Below are 12,748 nucleotides of genomic sequence, written 5' to 3'. Positions count from 1 at the left end.
TCCGCTCTATTAAATCCAAACCCACGGAACCCATTAATTGGTGTCTTTCTTACAGTGAAGTGCTGGTTCTAATTTGACATATATTTTATGGATCACTCTACCCCTTGGTTCATAAAAATGATCCGACTTCTCCTCGCCTCGCTGGTCGAGGCCACTTTCCAAATGCCTGTCCATAATCTTAGATGAAAAATGATAGCCCTGCAAAGGTGATGTGTCAGAGGAGTGTGAGAGGCACCAACGCACATGCAGATGCAAGGCAGCAATCTGCTGAATTAAAATTACAGAGAGGAAATGATGAACCGTCTCGTTAACTCAGCTTGTCACTCTGATGGCCTCAATCTATGTAAATAAATAGGGGATGGGGGAAAAAACAGAACATTATTAAAGCAGAGCTAAACCAAGTACTTGGGTCATCACCCGCTCTAAGCGACATCACTAATGATATAGCTGTAACCTCATGATGGCTTGGTCACCCTGGCCTGACCACGGCACTTCTAATGCGTGATCAGATCCTGCAAGAGTCTGAGCACTGCTAGGGAAGGTCTCAGCATGTCCAATTCCTCTGGTGGTATTGATCATTCAAGGAATTTATCCAGACAATGCTCAGTGCTTAACAGAAAATACCTGACAATAATCTCCAAGTGTTTCCTTTTTTTAAAGCTTCAAGCCATATATGTTCCATATTGGGCATTTTTTTCTCTTTAAGGTTCTCTCCAAATATTGAATGAGATTTGCAACACAGAGACTTTTCTACCTGCTTTTAATCGTCTAGTCAAATACACAAACAAGCTGAAATTTCAGGGTGCTCTGAAAGCGAAGGTAGCCATTCAATACCAGCAGCTCAAAATGATGAATACCACACTCACTTCTATCTGAAATGCAGAAAGCAGCTTCACACTTTAATAAAGCCACCAGGAAAAGTAGAATGAAAAAACTAGACACATCATGAAGCCAAAAACAACGTGACAGTTTTGGAAATGCTGTCTGACCTCGTGTTAAACAAGGTCCTCAGTAAATCACTGGGAAACAGTGCTCTAGGGAGAGGGCCAGCTTTCTGTTGAGAGGCACACTGAGGCTACCTGCTTGTAAGGGTACATGTTCAACATGGCACTTTTTGGAGGAGGAGCAGTACAAGCCCAGGGGACCTTGCTTAGCTCCAGACTTGATGGTTCTACTCTGCACTCCTAATTACACTCTGAAATTACTTTTTGTTACAAGGTAGCTATTTCTTTGCTCATCCCAGCTTTCTGGTACACTTTTAAAGCAATGATAGTACCTTCCAGCATCTGTGAAAGAGCTCGTACACAAACATATATGCGTATGTCCATATCTACATCTATCTATCTATATACATACAGCTACAACTGGACCAACTCTCTTGTGATTCATGAGCAGCTCCCTGACTTAAGGTGTTGTGCCTGTTTTTCCTATGGATACATGTTTTTGTCCCAAATCCTTTCCTCTCCGTCTCTCACCTGAAGTTGATGCAAAGACCTGAGGAAAGAGTTTAGACCCAAATATTTCAGAGAGCCAGAGCCATATTCCACACAAGACTGCTGGTAACTTGGGAAAATGGTAGTAAAATAATGGTAGGAAAAATAATAAATCTTTTCCCCTTCGTCCATTCCTTCTTTACTGAAAATGTGATAGGAAAGGGAGGCATTGCAAGAGCTCTGAGCGGCCGCCTTCGAATTTCCCCATCAGCTTCTATTCCTGCAGACTTGCTTCTGCTCAGCTGCGCATCAGCTGCAGAGAGAGGGCTGGAGCGCTGTGTGAAGGGCTGGTCTCGTGGGCTGCCCAGGCTGAGTGAATGCTAAAGCCTCCCCAACAATGGTGTTCTCAAGTGGTTTCCTCACTGTGTGGACTTCAGAGGTCTCAGTTATTTCAATTACGGATAGCACGATCCACTTATCCAGCTGCCTGTATAAGTTCTCAGGAACTACAGGCTTTTTGTATTTTGTTTCTCTGTTCTTCTATATATATTGCATTTCCATCAGTGTGCGCTAGTGTCAGGCCCTTCACTATGATATTCGAGAGCAAAACTTGTCCCTAGAGACTGCACTCAATTTGAATGGTAACAATAGCCAAATTTGATAGCCATATACTACAAATTCTCAGCCATTAAAGGAGTTTCAAAAGAAATGGGGGAATTTGTTAAGTTTTGATTTTTGTTTCTGCTCCTACTTTTCTATCAGATGCTTAGGGAGCACTGGTGGAGATGGGAAGGACTTACTGGCAAAGCAATAGATTTCTCTTAAAAAATCAGATTGGAGGTCAGAAAAGGCTTTTCCCTGAGACAGGTATGGGCATTCAGCCTTTTCAGCCTTTTCAATTTTCATTGAAATCCATTTCCAGCCATCAGTTGCAAGGCTCTAACTGAACCCAAATAAATATGACTACAGACATGCCATATACATTACCTCTAAACGTACCCCAGACCAATGCATAGCACTCATTTAAAGCACGCATTTTCCTGGACTGCTGCTAATTTGGTAAAACTCACTTTTCCTTAATCCTAACTCCTGAAAACCTTCTGCGAACCTGCCCCTCATGCCCACAGCTGCTTGGTGCTCCGAGTCACTCATGAGTTTTCTCCTACCCGCAGCCAGATGGAAAGAGGCTGCAGGAACCAGATGGCACGCAGGGAAGCGCACTTTGTCTTCTGCACCGGTGAGGGAGTTGTCCTCTGCTAAACTTATCCAGCTCTTCTGCTTGTCGTCTTCTCCATCTTCCCTCACCAGTTCACCAGTGGTAACAGCTCTCGCCCTGCAGACACAGGCTCTGCTCTCTGTGCTAAAGGAGGGTCCTGTTAGCCCCCCGAGGTCTTTATCAACATTTAGGGCAGCCATACACAGGTGGAAATGCTTTCATGATCTCACCTTGATGCCCCTTATTGAACACAGCACACGAGCAGAGTTGTGTGAAGGGTAAGAAAGAGCATGGGTGTGAAAGAGGCATTTCCTATGCGTATTTCTTTGTGTGTCATGAAAACCCACCTCCATTCCCTGTAGCATTTAATCAGATCACTTTAACTTTCCTCCCAGCGCACAGTGGGAGGGGGAAAGTCCCTGGCTAAACCCAGAATGCCATTTTGTGGCAATTTATGAACAAACAAGCTTCCCATCAAACCAATCCTTAGAAATGTCACTCCAGGCTGGCACTAAGCAGAGATTAAACGATGGATTGTCAACCTTCCTTTTTTTATTTGATGTTTTGAATTTCACTGTTCCCCTCTTTCATTAAAAATGAACTAGAGGGAAAAAAAGCAGAATAAAATAGAAGCCTTTTACATCTAAAAGTCAAGATAATTATCTCCTATATCCAACCCACTCCTCCAAGACTCTGAATGAAGCCATCATTAAAATCTGTGTCCATCTGGTGACTTTTCCACAGCTAATTAGGTGAAGAAGCCAGTTAACAGATACGTTCTGCTGAAATCTCTCTCTCTTCCACTTTTAAAAAACTTCCATATATGGCCCATGTACAACCTGGATGCTGCTTGTAACGTCCCTCAGGTGCTAGGAGAACATGAGAAGAGACACGGTGGGAGATGGCTGCTTTGGTGAGCGGCTCACCACAGTCCTTTCGTGGCATCAGGGTTGGGAAAAAAGGAGGAAGCGGATGCGGGAGACAGCAGGTTTGACTTCCGCTGTGCGGGAAGCCCTTTCGGGAGCTGGTCGGATGTTTTGCTGGCAATGTTTCAGTGCGTTTCTGCGTGGGGCTTCTTTTAACACTGTGATTTTCTCCCTGTGGTTTGTCAGGCACTCAGCCAGCCTACTAAAGACTCTCTACCAGATACCCATCTGCTGCATTTGTTAGAGCTTGTCACCCTAACACCTAGGGGCTGAAAGGTATTGATTCCTCCTGTGTCCAGATGGATGGTTCGTGGGATATCCCTTCCTCCTCCCGATCCTGCACCAGCTCTACTGTTGGCACTTAGAGGACTGCCAATCTTCAGGATAGCCCCAAACTCACAAGGAGGCTCCTGTAGGAACCCTCCAAAACTGAATGTGGTCCATACTAGCTATTATAAATGAGAGCGGGGGAGTGAGCAAGGTGCACTGACTGCACTCCAGGTACAGTACTGTAGGCAGCATCGATCTCAGAGTGCTGAAACCTTCTCTAGGGTCACAGGAAAAAAACTCAACCACACTTTCACCTTATAAGAGATTGGATCTCGTGTCAAGGATGGTGGGCAAGTATCTGAGTGTGGCGACTGAGGACATAAGTCCCTTAATTATTCTGCCATCAAGGACCCAGGCGTTCTGGCCAGTTGTGCAGATGGCACATTGCCCAGGGTCAAGGACGGCTGAGTGATGGACTTCCAGAGCTCTCTGTCCAGTCTGTAGCTCACTCATCCAACCTAGTTTTCCCTTTGCAGGTGTAGTTGGCAGAAGCCTGCTGCCCTTTTCCACAAAGATCCCAGGGCTCATAGCCCCATAACTCACAGTAGGATACACAGCACTCCAGTTTTGTGATCAGGCATGCGAGTAATTGCTGGCAGTGCTGTCTCCTGTGTGTATGCAACACACTTCCATGACTACATGCACATCCATCACAGGAGTGGGAAAGGCCCTTGGGATTTTTGAGGGCTTTTCTCTACGTGGTCCCTCCTGGTTGAACAGTTGAGCCCCACTGCTTTGCTGCTCAACCGTCTCTATTTACCTGTGCTGTTTGAGAATATAAACCCCTGAGAGTACGAACACTGCTTTCCTCAGTCCCTCTCTCTGGAAAATGTCTGCCTCAGTTTGGCACAATTACATTAATATAGTTATAATTCTAGAAGGATTTTAACAAGGGAGTAATACAATAACTCCCCAATCTTCTCTTAAAGAGATGTAACAGAGGCCACAAAGACTGTGACACAAGGAAAGCAGGACACACTGACCCGAAAGATGCTGACTGTCTTTAATTTCTCTGATTGAATTCATGAGAAGGGAAAATTACTGGAAGGATTTTCATTTTCATTTACTTCCAAAGTCTGAGTCCAAATGTTAAGAGAGCCCAGAAGGGTTAATGTTCACTGGAGTTCATCTCCAGCCAGTGACACCCTGCTGCTCCTAGATTTACATCATGCAATTGTCATTACAGCTAGAGATGAGAAAACTTGATAAAATGAGCCCTGTATGGACAATGGATTGAAATAGAGCTTGGGAAAGAATTGTAGCAAGGGAGGGATTACAGACCATAAATATATCACAAGAAAAGGACTTTTTAGATACAATCACAGCTCACTACAGCGTCATCTAAACTGCTATACATCCTGTTTTGCACTCTACCATTCACGAACAGTATAGGAAAAGCCGTACAATTCAAACACACAAAGAGAATGAACAAAGACTATTGCCTTTAATGGTACTGCAGTTTTCAGGAACACTGGGCTTCTTCAAGGCCACGCAAGGAAGGTGCTGAGCCAATTAAGATATTTTTCATATCTCATGATAAGTTCACTGTATTGGAGTTAACTCTGCCTTGTACATCTTCATCAACAATGCAATATCCCTTATACCAATTTAATTTTACATTGCCAGCAAGATAAAGGCAATTTATAAGTTTCAATGAGCGCAGTCTGGCTGGGCTCCAATCCAATCCAGGGAGTGTAACGTTTGCTGGGGAATTGCTCGAGACCTTAATGTCTGGCATATGGTGAGCTGCTTTCATTTCTGACCTGTGCAATTAAGGTCAGCGGCGAAAATTACATTAAAACAGTTCTTTATTAATCATGTTCTATCTAGGGCAGATGATGACGACCTCTAAGCACAGAGATCCAGCAACCACAAAACAAAATACTGGGAGTCTCAAAAGCCACTCACTAACAAAGCTTTGCAGTAGATTTTCTTTGGTGCTTTGTCTGTGGCTTTGAAACAATAAAGGTCGGTGGTCGTGTCTTGGGGGGAATAACAGGCAATCAGTGCTAGATTTAAAGTGTGGCAGATTTCAGAGGGACCTGAGAAGGGAAATCCATGGGGATTTTTTATGCCTCTCTCCTCTATTGGTGAAACAGATACTAGTTCTCCAAGCAGGTGCTGGTTTCTGAAATGGCTCTAGGTATTTCTGCAGATATATGACTGCCCTAAAGACCAGCTGCTCTCCCATTTGACATGCTGTGAAAATGGTGCTGCCTGGAAGCTTGGGGTTAGCAAGACTCTTGTTTTCCTGAAGCTCAGCTCCCTATTTTCCCCAGAGAGATGCAAATAAAAATAAATTGACAACGTGCTACTAATTTGTATCATGCAGGAGGGAGAAAGAAGCACTCCCTTCTTGCTCCAAAGGAATACCCATACAATCTTCTTCTGGACCTTATCCAAAGCCCACTTAGAGTCTCAGACATTGGTTTAACCCATTTTTGCTTGGATTGTGTACCATTCTGTCCTGACGCATCATCCAACCTTGCAATGTGAGCACTTGCAGCAGAGGTCTGTGGAGCTATTGACCCATTTGAACCCCACTGATGATCATGTCATACTGAGAGACTCTTTAAATCAACACGTGCTTCATCATCTCATTGATGAGCCTGATTGTTGTATTTTTTTGCTATACAGCTAATGCAAGTGATGTTGTGACCAACAGTGCCATGAGCTCATTCCCAATGTCTGGAAGAGAGAGAGTGAGGCAGACCAAAGGAGCAATGGACTGAAATGCCATATCATTAAGCAGTACCCCAATGATGACTCTGACCTTCAAAAGGGACACAGTGTCACTCAGTAGAAATAGAGTGATGCTGGGTCTGAAACATGTAGTAGTACAAAAAATCCAACACATTGGAAATGAAATGTAAAATAGAAGAATCCAGACAAAGGCAAAGATGAATTTCCAATTTCTATCAAGAGAAATGTGTAAATGAGGGAAAGACTGTCTGAGCCCACATATCTTTATTCCAGAATTCACAAGCATCTGCATTAGGAGCTAATAATAGCAATATTATCTCATCTCCCTTCTCATTGTTGTACATTACTAATGCTAAAAGAAAGAGGAAAAAGAATGAAAACAAGGTGTTCCTGTCCCTATTGTTCATTAAAACATCAAAAAGATTCAATTTAAAAAGAAAACAATAGCCAAAAAGTTCTGGTTTACAGTCAAATATGTTTACAATCTCAATTAATAAAATTAAGAGTAAAGCAGAATTTCACCAAAGCTGGCCAGCCATCAGGAAGCCATTCTGGGATGAATCTCCTGAAAATACCAGCCTGGTTTGGTGGTTTTTTTTTCTTCTGTCTTTGCAATTTTATGGATGGTGCAAACGCTGTGAATTTTTCTAGCAGCTTTGGTGTCTGCTTTCTTGCCAGGGCAAAGGCATGCAGAACTTCCACATTGCTACCACAGCTCCATCCCAGACTGCAGAGGAGCAGATGCTCTGTAGATTTCACGTCAGTGTTCCATACTAAATAGTGATCCAGACTTAAAGAAATTATTGAGGAAATCCTTTTAAAGTTGAAAGCTGTATTAGCTATCCTACTTTTTGTGGGATAATGCTTCCAATTTTTTTCTTAAATTTCAAGGTTAGAGGAGAATCACTGTCATGGGAGAGGTTTTTGTTGCTAGCAAAGGTGCAGGAAAAATTTTTGGGAATGTACATGTTCTTCAAGCAAAGATGGGGCACAGCTTTGTGTACACCAGGCAGAAAATGCTTGGGAAAGAACCTTGGATTTGGTAAGTCTCAAAGGTCACTGACTACATCTGCACTGTGTTTTCCAGCTGCTGTGGGAATTAGCAGACACTGGGATCCTGAAACTTTGGCCTCCAAACTTAAAGGAACCCTTTCAAATTGCTTCACCAACATCAGGGCTGTAGCCATAATCTTGCTGCTCACTTTGAGATGAACTTTCCCATATTGGATCTTAAGCTATTGAGTGTGAAAACTGCTCAAGGAGTGAGTGTGTATTTGCTTTACCCATGTAACGAGGCAGGCACAGCTTCCTCTCACAAACCCATCCCGTTGTGACTCTTTGGGAACCTCCATTGCTGGTGTTTAATGTCCCTAAACTCTCTGAATAGGAGGTGTCTGTTCCCAAACACATGTCAGGCTTTACGCCATCCTACCTACTGGCAGCACAGCCCCACTGTTATATCTACTTTTTGTCAAGGAAATATCAATTTACTGGGATCCAACTGCTTTCTAGCCAGGTCTGGACAGGTGTGAAAACATCAAGTGGCTCATGAGAGGGCACTTAGTAACCTGTGGCTTCTGTGGGAGCCTTTACTTACTGAAGACTTGTTACGCAGATTATTTGTGTACTCACATGTCTGCTGCTTCTGCCACTGACTACAGCAGACCTCTGAAACCCATGTTCCCAGGTAAGGTGAGAAAGGATGCGTGAAGAGCTGGGACAGGGCTGAAGCAGTCTGCTGTTGGGAACACCCCCCTTTCAGCCAGGACTGAAGCTTTTTCCAGATTTGGTACTGCTGTGGTAGGCTCTATTTAAAATGTTTTTATAACAGAAATGTAAATCCTGGTTTCATCGGCTTCTGAGCTAATACATCAGGCCATTATCAAGCCTGAATGCGACTTTGATGAAAGTTATAAAGATGCTGTGCCACTCTGTGGCTGGCTGGCTGTGCGTTGAGCAGCATCTCACAGCAGCGATCCATAACCTGTGAAGATGCTGTGCCTGGAGGCGGAGTGTGCAGCTGTGCACCCCTGTCTTGCCTTACCCCTCCCTCCACACACAGTCATCCGTCCTACCCTGGCTTCTGTAATTAGCCCCATAACTTTTGCCTCGAATAAATATCTTTGCTTCTCCTCTCTCCTCTTCACAAGCTCTTTGAGGAATTTTTTTCACTCTGTTGTTTGGGGTTTTTTTTTAACTAGTTCCTTTTTAAACGTTAGCTGCATGCTTCCCTGCCCTTTCACCTCGCTGGTGTGACCTCTTTCTCTTTCCATCTGCCTGATACCTGTAGCTCAGGACTTCTGTTATCCCCGTGATAGGTTTATTTATCACACTCTAATGATTCTTCTATCCATGCTCGGTGTCTCAAAGGCTGGCTCTTGGGGAAGAGGGTGAGAGGTTGCTGTGTAGCAATCTTTGTTTATTTTAAATCGCAGTAAACCACTTGAGCTGGAGAGGCGGGAGGAAGAAACCTGTGTCGTCTTTTTTTTTTTTTTTCCTTAATGGAAAAAATACGCCTGCAGCCCGGGCTTCTCAGCACATGAACCTTCCTAGCCGGAAACATCTTCCCGGTTCAGAGAGAAAGAAATAGGCAGCTACAAGATGTATTTTACCCCCACTTTATGTCTTGCGCAAGCAACAATATGTGACACATAGATCAAGATAAGTAGCTGTGCAGGCTCACATTGCAGTGAGTGTGGTGATGTGATGTATTCCAGGCACAGATGAGTTCACAAGCCAATGCTTTATGCCCTTGGTCCTAAGACCATTCAGACCCGGCATGTGCGGGACCAGCTCAGTCACAGGGACTGATCTGAACTGAATCTGGCCTGAAACTGGGCTGCTTTTCTCTGTAACCAGCTGGAGAGAACAAGGTAAAGTTTCTCCAGGTTTCAGGCTGACTGCAGGATAAGGTGTAACACCAGGTCCTGCAGAAAGCCAGCCAATGCAAAGTTAGCCCATCAGTGGTTTCTGAGCAGGTCTGAATTTTCAAAGCAAGCATCCACCAAATTGGTGCTTTGCATCGTGCAGCCACAGCATAGCTGGTCCAGTACCGGAAGCTTTAAATCTGGATTTATTGTATCATCATACCAGGGGTGTAAGAGTATTGGTGTGGTGGGAAGTGGTTACGTGACTTCAGTTCCATGCCAAAGTGACCTGTACCTGCCCAGAATATGTTATATAGCTATCATCAGTAACAAGGCATAGGATACTGCCTGACATTTTAGTCTGTGTTGGGGACAAACAACAAACATCTGCCACAAATCTTAACAGAGGACAGCTCCTGTTGTCCTCTATAATAATCACAAATAAAAGTCACAACAGGAGTAAAGATTGCAGACATGAAAGGCAATTGGTAAAACATCTGCAGCATTCAAGGTCCTGGGAGCTTTTCATCTGTACAAGTTAAACAGCCCTTCATTTCTCCTTCTAATAACTTACAAGCCCATTAAAAATATATATCTATGTATTCCCTCACCCCTAACCCTCCCCAAAACCAAATCTTTAATCAGTTACACCTTTTAATGCAGAATCAGCAACAGCAGCAATGAAGAATGACCCTGTAGTAGCAGCCCTGGTGAGGCAGAGATTTTTTTTTCTTTCACGCTTTTTTTTTTTTTTTTTAAACTCTGCAGCTCCAATTGTGCCTTTGAAACATCTTTAAGCACTGGAGCTTTGTCCTTTTCATTTCCTCCTCCCGTTCGTGTATTTTCCAGATAAAGTCCCTGGAAAAAGTGTTTTTATTGTTATTAGCAAGTCAGACATTTCTGATCTTTCCTGAGGTATCTGTTATCCTCCTGGGCTGTGCCGTCTTATGCTGCTTTGTGTCTGGACAGTACTTGGCACATGTACTCCCTGTTCAGAAATGAAATCTGAAGGTACTACTGCCATGCAAGGAATAGCCATGGTAGAAACAGTCATCCTTTTTAAGAGCTCTTCTTATTCCAAAATATCCTCCATACATAACGTTTCAAGCTCAGCTCTTAAATTCAGAGTGACCAGGAAATTTTTAACAGAAGAGCTGAAGGCAGAACTTTAGGCCGGTGCTAATAATTTTTATTCCCCTTCATTAGAAAACCATATCCATTATGCAACTGATTTTTATGGGTCTTTTGAGTCAGTGTTTTGCTATATTGTGAAAAGTCTTGGCTCTTAGAAATGTCACCTCTGTGTTGTGGCACTCGTAAGGATATGGACAGAGGCTTGGGCAGTTTTGCCACACAGCTCCATCAACTCACCTCAGATGTGACAGGCAACACCTCCTGCCGGTCCAGCCTTGCCTGCCCCCAAAACTCTGTCAAAAAGCTCCAGGCCTGAAACTGCCTGTCATGCCAAGAGATCACAAGGGGCTGGAGATAAAAGGACAAACTTCTTTTACCAGTGAAAAGAAGTCGAGCCTTGAAGGCACCTTGCAGAGGAGAAAGCCAAGATATTAACTTCTTGCTATCCTGGAACAGATCTCGGTAAAAACCATCAAGCCTTACAGTACAAGTTTCAGTATTTTCTGTACAATCCTGCTCAGCATTAGTTATAAATCTTATCAGGTGATAGGCTGTTTGTTCTCACACAAATAAAATAACAAATGGAGTGGAGATCGCAGAGAGCTGACAATCACCAGAGGCAATGCAACACTCAAGGCTCTTGGAATCAGAAGAACTTTTCAGCTCAAGAATCTTAACAGCTCTTCATTTCTCTCTCCAGGAACTTACGAGCCCATTAAAAATATATCTCTCTGTATTCCTCTCCACCCAGAAGCCTTCCTCCTTCAACCAGCTGCGCCATTTAATGCAGACTCAGCAGCAATGAAGAATGGTCCTGTAGAAGAACCCCAGGGAATGAGTTTTTTCTTTCTTTCCTTCTTTTCTTCCTTTTTGCAGATCCAGTTGCGCTTCTGAAATCTCTCCAAGCAGCTGGCACCTTGTCTTTTCTTTTTTAATTTCCTCCTTTTTTGTGTTTGCAGGCAAGGTAGCTGGAAGAGAGGCTTTCATCTTCATTAGGGCCATACGTTTCTGCAGGTTCATTAGGCTCTTTTTTGTTGCTATTGGTGTGCAGTTGTCTGCAACAAGAAAAATAGCCTCAAACATCATTAGTCTGCTAAATAAAATTTCAGTGCTCCTTCCTGGGGCTTTGGGAATTTGTGCTGTGTTGAAACTTCAGCAAAATCAAGAATCTGACATCAGGCTTCTTCCTTTATTCTTTCTCACGCGCCTTATGACAGACATCGTTCCTCAGGGCCTAATTTTGCCTTTACATAAACTGTGTTGTAGTCTTAAATATAAGCCAGGGCAAACCAAGACCCTGATGTTTTTCCAAGGCAGCAACACACCTGCAATGATCGTTCCCTGAGGCGTGAGCTGACCCATTCATCACGAGGGGTGTTGACTCTTCACATAAAAATGACAGCTTAAATAGTATTTAATGATATTAGCTATTTCCCAGCTGATCATTTTAGCAGATTCATTCAGCCATGTGCAAGTTGGCAAAGCTTGGGGCGAAAGGCCACACCTGGCCATTCAGAAACAGCCCCCTTGGTAGCTGAGTGCAGGTGAAATCAGGGCCCATTTGTTGAAGAGCTTTTCATCTCATGTCAGCTATCGGGAGGGATCCAGGACTCCATTCTGCCGACCCCAAGGACCATACACAGATACAGTGCGTACAAGTTCCTCTTAATGGCTTTTGGCTTGCAATCCTCTCCTCGGCATCTGTCTTGCTTACATTCGAGGCCAGTATTTTTTCGTAATTTATAGAAAGTACAAGTTGAGGGGATTTACCAAGTTATGGCCCTGAAAAAGGAACCAGGTTTTTTTCTAGCTGAATGAATTAAACAGCCTGGAAACCCCAAAAGAGCACTTAGATGCCAGAGCCTGAATGTTGGTCCTCCAGAAATATTGGCCAGTGCTTGACATAAAAGACACGACCTTCTATACCAGGACTCTGCTCTCAAGGATGACTCTGTCTTAATCAAACTCCTAATCAATCAATCAATCAATCATATGTCAGTCAATCCCCAAAGTCAAATTTATGAAAACACCATATTCATCTAAATACTCTAGCCACTTTACCCATCTTTAGAGATTATCCCCAACTCCCAATGGGCTCTGCTGGCTCTTCCCGGTATTTCTGTCTGTATGTGCACATAT

Source organism: Charadrius vociferus, unplaced genomic scaffold (assembly GCF_000708025.1).
Source record: "Charadrius vociferus isolate BGI_N301 unplaced genomic scaffold, ASM70802v2 scaffold257, whole genome shotgun sequence".
Lineage (NCBI taxonomy): Eukaryota > Metazoa > Chordata > Aves > Charadriiformes > Charadriidae > Charadrius > Charadrius vociferus.
This window is presented reverse-complemented; position numbering follows the sequence as displayed.